Raw genomic sequence first — 8,994 nt, forward strand, 5'->3', positions numbered from 1 at the left:
TCTTGCTTGGCTTTGCATTCGTGACTCCCGGTGGGTCGGGACACCTCGTAGTACCTTAAGGAAGAACATCGTTGCATTGTGTACATCGCGAATCATCTTTAGATAAATAATGTTCAAGGTAAAACCCATATGAAATATATGAGAACACTGGAAGGCTTAGGAGGCAATCGCAAAAAGACCAGCATTTCACGATTGTAACAATTACCTGTCTGTTTCCTTGTAATAAGAAAGTACTTCCTTAAGTATTTAGCATTAATGAAACAGACTCTTCTACATCTGTCGAGATGAGAAAGTGCTATCTGACGAAGTTATTTTGTTTAAAATTTCTAGATGTTTCTAATTCAAACTGACGAAATATACGAATGTATTTGCATTACATCCCCCATCATCTGTGTAGGGATACGCGTGTGATGTATTTGGCCACATGCGTCACCTGCACAGTTGGTATAAACACAGCAATGCAGAGCTTTATTATCATCTTTTCATCAACATCCTAATGTCACCGTTCAATGTTAAGCTAATGCAATGTGAGTCAAAGATGATACAATATGCTCACTGGTCCTGATGCCGCATGTCGTAGGGCAGGCGGTCACAACAGAGGTGTCAGTTTCACATTTCCCTTGAGCGGCCCACTCCCTACAGTTACAACTGGTATCACCCGATCCAGCTGAAAGTAGCACAGACGACATATGATTGCATGGTCGACCCATTCAATGCGTGTAAGTGTGATGTGAAGACGGGAACATGGGTAAACTCACCGTCGCATTCGGATGGGGTATTGCAGGAGAGAGCACAGTCACAATTCAGCTTTAACACACGATAGCATTCGAAGTAACTGGCCCAATTCGCGCAAGCGGACTTTTGGTCGGTGCATGCTCCTAGAAAAGAAAGGCCAAAGTCAAGCTCAGAGAGTATCACATTCACATCTGGGTTTGCTATATATACTGAAAGGCAAAGATTGGTAATCTTGATGACTGGATTAGGGGGGGAGAGAGAGAGAGAGAGAGAGAGAGAGAGAGAGAGAGAGAGAGAGAGAGAGAGAGAGAGAGAGAGAGAGAGAGAGAGAGAGAGAGAGAGAGAGAGAGAGAGAGAGAGAGAGAGAGAGAGAGAGAGAGAGAGAGAGAGAGAGAGAGGAAGACAATAACTTGCTTAACGTGTTACTTAGGCTAACAAGATCATCTTATTTGGCACCCACTGAACACGTCTGAGATGAAATGGATCGACAGTTAGGAATTCGTCTACGACTTTCCACGGACACGACTTTCATAAAGAGTGCACAGAACGGACACGCACGTTACTGTTCATGTCGATGTACTTGTTGTGAACATGTTGCATATGCCATGTGTGCTGCCCCTATTGCTTGTTGATCGATACTATTCGTGAAACATTTGTCTTTCCATTTAGGGACATTTCATTTGCCCCACGAAAGGTTTACCACGGATTCTCTTTGCTGTGTGTCACAACAACATTTTGCTTTTGAGTATATCTTGCCAATAGTTGAGCTCATCTGCGCTATTCAGCAGTGACGTTCGACCATTTTTGATATGTTCAAAACAGTAAATACTAACTGTTGTTCACAGCAGCATGTTCAAACTACTGAGTTATAACATACGGAAGTCTTCTTCTACAGCCACTTTTTGGCTGACTGACTGACTGACTGAGTTTGGTTTTACGCCGCTTTTAGCAATATTCCAGCAATATCACGGCGGGGGACACCAGAAATGGGCTTCACTCATTGTACCCATGTGGGGATTAGAACCCGGGTCTTCGGCGTGACGTGCCAACGCTACAGCCACTTTTTGAAATTTGAATATAAGATACATATTTGAGCGTGTTGATTCCCAAGTTGAAACTTAAACTTAAGAGGGAGTCAGACGGAAAAGAACTTGGTGTGAAACCAACTAACATCAAAGCGATGTGACATAATTACCAATTGTATTTTTAATCAACTATGTTACAAACATTAACATAAATCACTATAAAGGTGTTTGAGAAACATTTCTCCAACTGCCTGGGTCAGAACAGAGTGGAAAGGTCCATAGGGTCGTGGTACCTTGTGGAAACATGTCACAAGTCCAAATAAAGCATACAACAATCTTCCCGGCCTGAACTGTGCAATAGTATACACCTGGAACATCGTTACACAATGAATAACACTCCTGATGACAATATCGAAAAGTTTCCATTATCTTGAAATGTCAAGTAATACACATACACTAATTTAATGATTCCTTGTATCATTGTATTTTGACAACCTCTGCCTATGATGGGGAGAAGAAGTATATAGACTCTGATTTCAGGAATGCCTGTCACTAAGAGATAATCATTTTGAAAGGGAAAGCAGAATCTCGGATTGTAAGCTCGATTGCGTTTTGAGAAATATAGGAATATTGACGTAAATTGTATTCTTGTAATATCATTTGAACTATGATGCTGTGTTCTGTACAGCAGGGATTCTGTGTTATATATTAGTAGGTAGACGCGAAATGTCGAACTCTCTTTGTAGCCAGGTCCCTCAGTTAAAACACAGCTCAGGTTAATACTGAGCTACCTGAAAGACAATTCCTACAGGATGTAATGAAATGCCAGAATTAGCATGGATGTGACAATCAGCGCATGACTATGTGGTATGTGTAGAGAAGACTGTGATTTCCGTTATTTGTGGAAATAGGTTTGGTTTCAATATTTGTTACAAGAACCTGAAAATGAAAGATGTACCATGTCCATGTATGCATACAAAGTTCTCCAAAAAGAAGCACAACATTCCTGACAGTCAAATATAAACTGAACAAATCCATTTAACCAATCGAGAGAGGTCCTTTGATTCTTCTTCCGTCTGTGTGTTCACCAAACTGACATTGAGCTAACTCGGGTTTCATTCAGGATTTGATTTGTACATGAAAATCAAACTATATCATTCTACTTTTTTTCTAAATCATTATAAAGCGGCGTTTGGTTGCACCCGCCTGTGTCGTTAATATCTCATAGTGTGGACAAAGAAGGTTCCCTGAGGAGTGTAGTTTTGGACGTGGTCAATACGTGATGCTCTGTAAATAACAGTAGAAAACAGATCAATAGAGCTCACTGATGCCATGAATTGTATTGGCATGTGGTGAGAACTGTACCATGGAGAATCTAGAATAGAAAGCTTTCCATAAGTGATGAACCTTTAGAATCATTCTCGAAGATACACTGAATTCAATTTGCGACATCAATTCACGCTCGATAGCATTGGTAGTAGGACCTGGTACAGTTTTAAGAAATGCGATTTGCTATACGCCATGTGTACTTTCATAAAACATTATTTGCTCTGAACTTAACTTATTAAAGCACGATCTTTTTTTGCCACGAAGGACCATGGTGTTTTCAGGAAGGCAAAACTAAATTTTCCGACCACACACGAAGCGTTGAACAAACCTTCCTTAGATGCCGAATTGCTGACTGACAATACGTATACTCGTGATTTGTTTAGAATACAACATTGTAAGAAGCATTGTATAAAACATCAGATATGCTAAATTATGCGCAGCCTTAGGTTTGGAGGCAGAAGACACTTGAAACGTAATGAAAGACCACTACAGTGCTTTTATGGAAAAAGTTAGTGACATTTTACAAACCCTTCACTGTGGGATAAGCCGTGAACCCTTGCAGCAATATGTACAACGTACAACGTACAACTCCGACAATGTTGTGGCAAGTGTGTTGCGGACACGGTGGGTAGATTGACCCTGAAGCGGGAGTTAGAGTTGAAACTCCAGACGGTCTTTAACAAATAGCTCACAGCTCGATATTGCTCACTGACTGACAGTAAAGACGGAAAACGATACCACTAGGGTTACGTTATCACTGGTGTATTTCGTGTTTTATTGCAAAACATTGTATCCAAACGTCTTATGTTATGACGACCTGCCTACTTTGTTTGTAAGCGTTTGTGGCTGCAAGTCACGACATATGTATACTACAGGGCAAAGATAGCATGCATGCTTGTTGATGGTCTCAATCTTTTCGTCATCACGATATGTGTCATCTGGTGGTGTTAATGATTTATCGTCCGCCTAGTACAGTTGCTGCACAGTTTCACGTACTACGATTGACTACGCAGAACACTAACATAACATAAATCACATTGAAATCCTCGGACATAAACACATACCCGGCCTACCCGTGCCTGACCCTTGCTGTCGGTGCGCTATTATATGACCTGTCATTACCACACAACTCATTGTAAAAGGTCTAGAGGCCCAAAACGTGTGACATCTTTATCACATCAGTAGGAACAATTTGGATAAGAAAACTTATAATTATTTCACAAGGGAATGAAAATTCCCGTGGGATGAGAGAATACGTACAAATAATACGTACAAAAATCGTGTTATCGTTCAGGGTCATGAATATGTGTGTTTGTGTTCAGAAAGAGCAGTAGATTAGCGACAAGTGTTTTGTGGCCATTGTTTCTTGTACGGATATATTGTAAGTCCACGTATGTTTCATACTTGTATTTTTGTTGTACATTATTATGTAAACTTGTACCTCTAATGCCGCAGAACGCGACTGGAGTGTAAATGAAGTTTAGTTGAGTTCTGTAACATCAGTCGCCCTGAAGGGTGTCCTAACATGGTCTCGTCATCGGAAATTAGGACATCGTTAAATCAGGACTATCGCTGAAAACGGCGAAAAACTAAACTCACTCACTACAATCACATCCACAAATAACTGATCAGTCATGGAAACGTTAACAATCTCAAAACTATCCGTCGCACATGATTAGATTCTTCCGGAACTGCCTGCATGTGAGGACCTTCACACACAACAAGTAAAGCGTTAATGTTGACAAAGCAGTACGGCTGTCTTCTCGTGCAGCAAACTGAAATCTTGGATCTCCCTTAATCTTTGTATTGAGAAACGAGAGTGAGCTTCTTGGTGCCGTTGTAGGAAACAACCTTAGGACTAGCGAATGTCGAAGGTTAATGTTGAATTATGAGAGTTATTTCGCTGTGTCTGACACCCTGGTACCAGTGGAATTTGACGGGTGTGGCACCGTCGCTATTGATCTTGTTTTTGTATCTGACTTGACACCATCAAATGTGACGGTTTGTGTTGGTGTTACACTATCTTAGTTTCGCACACATTCTGGTACTTTTGTTGGGCTCACTGAATGGGGTAGAGCGTTAACATTGTGTGATGGAGATTCAGTGCCTCACTCTTATAGCTTGAGTTCGACACAGCCGCCAATGCACAGGAACCTGAACTTAAAAGAACCGGAGATCACAGTTAAACCTAACTTCAGACATATGCGCATCATTTAGTTGCAGAATACATTTTTCATTTTTAGATAACTTAATACAAACACGATTAACATGTGTCTGTTAATATACAAATGTCAATTGTCCAAAACACGGTGTTTCACATGATCTGTTCCTAACGACATTGCCAGTTCTTTTTTTCTTTGACAGAAAGAGACAATAAGAGATCCATGTCTAGTTTCAAGTTGAAATACGCGTGACGTCATTGACGTCTCATTACAACCGTTGGTAAAACGTGAGTTTTCAAAGAGAAACTCACTAATTTTCAGAACCATGCCAAGCACATCTGTCAGTCTTTCAGGGAGATTATTTGTGTGCTCAGTGGACGCATGTGATCAAGTTACTTACGGCAGACATTTTCAAAATATGAATTTTCTTTCACAGAGCCTCAGAATAACGATAGAATAAAACCATACATCTTCACGTACAGTGTAAGCTTATGCTCGCAGGTCATCGATAGCAACGAGAACACATCATGGGAATGAGAACCCCTGCTGGGAAGACGGACAAATATATACTAAGCAGCAAAAAGAAACGTCAGTTTCGAATTTTCCTTCGCAGAAACGGATAACTGTAAATTCGTTTAATGTTTTGTTTGTATATTTTTGACAACATCTTCAACTTTACCTGAGCAAAGACATTCCTTCCCAAACTCAGAATGGAACCCAGGAAACGGTCTCTAAAACGCAACCTGATCTCGGAGATGGTACGGTGTTCTCCATGTTTTTCATGCAACTCATGCTGCACGTGCTGTTCACAAGGTCCAGCCCTATAAAATGCACCCCCAAACCTGGTTGAAACATTCACATTACAAGGTCAGCAGGATGCCGCGACTCACGACAGCTCAGAGGAACCAGGCGCTAGGAAGACTTGAAGCTGGCCACACTGCACAAGCCGTTGCCAATCACTCCCAGGTCAACGTTCGGACCATCTACAGGCTGCAGCAACGTTTCTGGGCCACCAACACCACAAATGATCGCCGCCGTACTGGCAGACCAAGGGTGACCACAAGACGACAAGACCACCATATTGTGCGACAGCATGTACAGAATCCCTTCATGCAGGCATCTGAAACAGCACGCCAGACAGGGGGAACACACGGTAGACCAATCAGTACTGATACAGTACGCCGACGTCTTAACAGCGCGAACCTCCATTGCCGTAGACCTTACCGTGGACCTTTCCTCACCCCAAGTGATCGGCGTGAATGTCAACAGTTTGCCCAACAACACCAAAACTCGCGATACAGGCAATGGAGAACTGTTCTGTTCACAGATGAGAGTCGGTACAGCGTATCAACTGCAGATGGCAGAACAAGAATATGGCGACGACGTGGCGTTACTCAGACCAATGTGTTATAGAAAGAGACTCATGGGGAGGTGCAAGCATCATAGGATGGGGTGGAATAGGCCTGAACCAGAGAGTGGGGCCTGTGGTGTTCCAGAACCTTGGTCCAGGGAGAGGAGGCGGCATCACAGCGGTGCGCTACATCGACCAGGCTCTCAGAACCCACGTCATACCACATTTTGCACGTCACCGGAACAACATTTTCCAGCATGATAACGCCCGGGCCCATACTGCCAGAGCTACACAGGACTTCCTACAGCAGAACTTCCTACATCCCAATGTCTTGGGATTGTGCTGAGTTATGCATCGATGAGTCAAGATATTGTACACAAAAAAATGTTTTTGATCCGCTTATTATGTCCATTTCTGTAATGATCTGATTACAGTGCCTATCTAATTGTGAATTCGTACTGACGTGGGTTTTTTTGCTGCTGAGTATACTTATACTTCAAGAAGAGGGTGATGAAGTCTCGAGAAGTATTGTCTCTCAGTATATGTAACAGAAAACAAACAGTGTGTTGCGGTATGTAGTGACCCCACCCCAAGTCAAAGTTGCATAACATTTATCACATCAACTTTTTTCACATCCGTATCAACAAATTTCTCGATGTTTCAGTAGTACCGGTAGAAGAAGTGGTAGTTTTCCTTAACACTAACATATATATATATATATATATATATATGATATATATGATCGTACGCCTTTGCTGCAAAGAATTCTCAAACAAACTGAATACAACTTACAGTGTAATTCACAAATTCTAATTGAATCACTAAGTCTACCATGATTTAAACATTTTGTACAATGAAACTAAAGTACATACCAAATGTGTGTCCTGTAAGCAATGATAGAAAAATGAATCCAAGGATAATCATGACTGACTCTGTAGCGGTGGCGAACAAGAAATACCACAGTCATATACTGAATGATACCCTCTCCCCCAGGAAAGTGTTAAAAGGACAAAGACGTGTTGTTTGCTTTGTTTGACAGGTTATCCAGAGGGGAGTGGTGAACAACAGAGCGCTCACGCATAACATTCATATGGCTTACATTCTCAATCCTGCCGACGTTGTCTGTATATAGACTTTTGGGTTGTTTGCATGTGTATTGATTCAACGTTGACGTCCTGCCGACGTTGTCTGTATATAGACTTTTGGGTTGTTTGCATGTGTATTGATTCAACGTTGACGTTCTGCCAGATGTGAATGGGTTATGTGATACGTATAGGGCGTGTGTGTGATTTCCTGATACCTAAATGGTCAATATGTGTGCAGACAGTAAAACGTTTTTAAGGACTGCCATGTGTCTCAAGCGATGACACGACACAATCTACTGTCAGGCAGATTTGTGTTGTAATAGTAAAAACGAAATTGCATTTACTATTAAATATTTTCCGACACTAATGGTTCTAATGTTATAAGCGGCTATATTGCAGTTTTTGATTGCTACATTTCCAGAAAGCTATTGTTAATTGTTTGTTAATATCATGCTTTTCTGGATACTCTCACGATACACGAGGTCTAATTTGGAAGGTTTAACCTCACTGTGCCTGCACCTTATATGTTGTTATAAGAGATTAAAGGCCACAGCTCAAAGCATTTCTGGTTATAGGCTGTGTAATTTCAGTTGGCATGTGCCGGGGAAATGTTCTCACAGAGTGAACACTGTTTAAGGTCAGATTATGACGGGTACCTGTTAGATAAACACTTTTGATGAATATCATTAATTAAAAGTATGTGCGTAGGAGTGCGAATTTTTTAGTTGTAGGTGCCAGTGTTGCCATGTATATAAATTACTTAGACTGGTCACACTGGACATTGCAAAATGGCAAAAAGTCAAGTAAATTTTCGGTTTGTTGCTAACTCCCAAGGTGGACAGAATCTATTTCACAATGGTATTAATTAGGAGCAGAAGAAACACCACTGTGCACTGGCGTCGCTGTAGAAAGAACTGTCCAGCAACAATAAGCATATCTAACCACTTCATCAAAACATATCGTGATATTCACAACCATTCTGGAGACGACAAACATATTGTCATTCAGGAATTCTTATTTAACCCTGAAATCGAAAGTTCGCAGTGAGACACAGCCTGTTCCAGCAATCTTCCAAGAAGAATTGATGGGTAAGTTGAATTTAAGAAATAGTGTTAGTTCATTAATTTTACTTCCATAATTGCACAATTCACCATTTGATTCTATTACATAGCAATTTGTAGTGTATATAATGTATTTGTTGTAATATACACATTTTGCTCTTTTTTCAGACTTATGTACCAATGAACATGTGCATGTGCAAATATTATGGAATTTTAGTAATATCATATGCATGTGTACGATACAAA

General features: G+C 40.9%; 1 long non-coding RNA gene across 1 annotated transcript; it reads right to left on the minus strand.

Moving 5' to 3' along the window:
* Positions 1-560: 560 nt before the first annotated feature.
* On the minus strand, positions 561-7,561 carry LOC124257044. The gene is made up of 3 exons (XR_006893168.1): positions 7,475-7,561; positions 759-878; positions 561-667 (listed from the first exon to the last, which is right to left on the minus strand). It is a non-coding gene; the product is annotated as an uncharacterized LOC124257044 (long non-coding RNA).
* Positions 7,562-8,994: the final 1,433 nt, after the last annotated feature.

Source organism: Haliotis rubra, unplaced genomic scaffold, assembly GCF_003918875.1.
Source record: "Haliotis rubra isolate DU_JTF1 unplaced genomic scaffold, ASM391887v1 Scf649, whole genome shotgun sequence".
NCBI lineage: Eukaryota > Metazoa > Mollusca > Gastropoda > Lepetellida > Haliotidae > Haliotis > Haliotis rubra.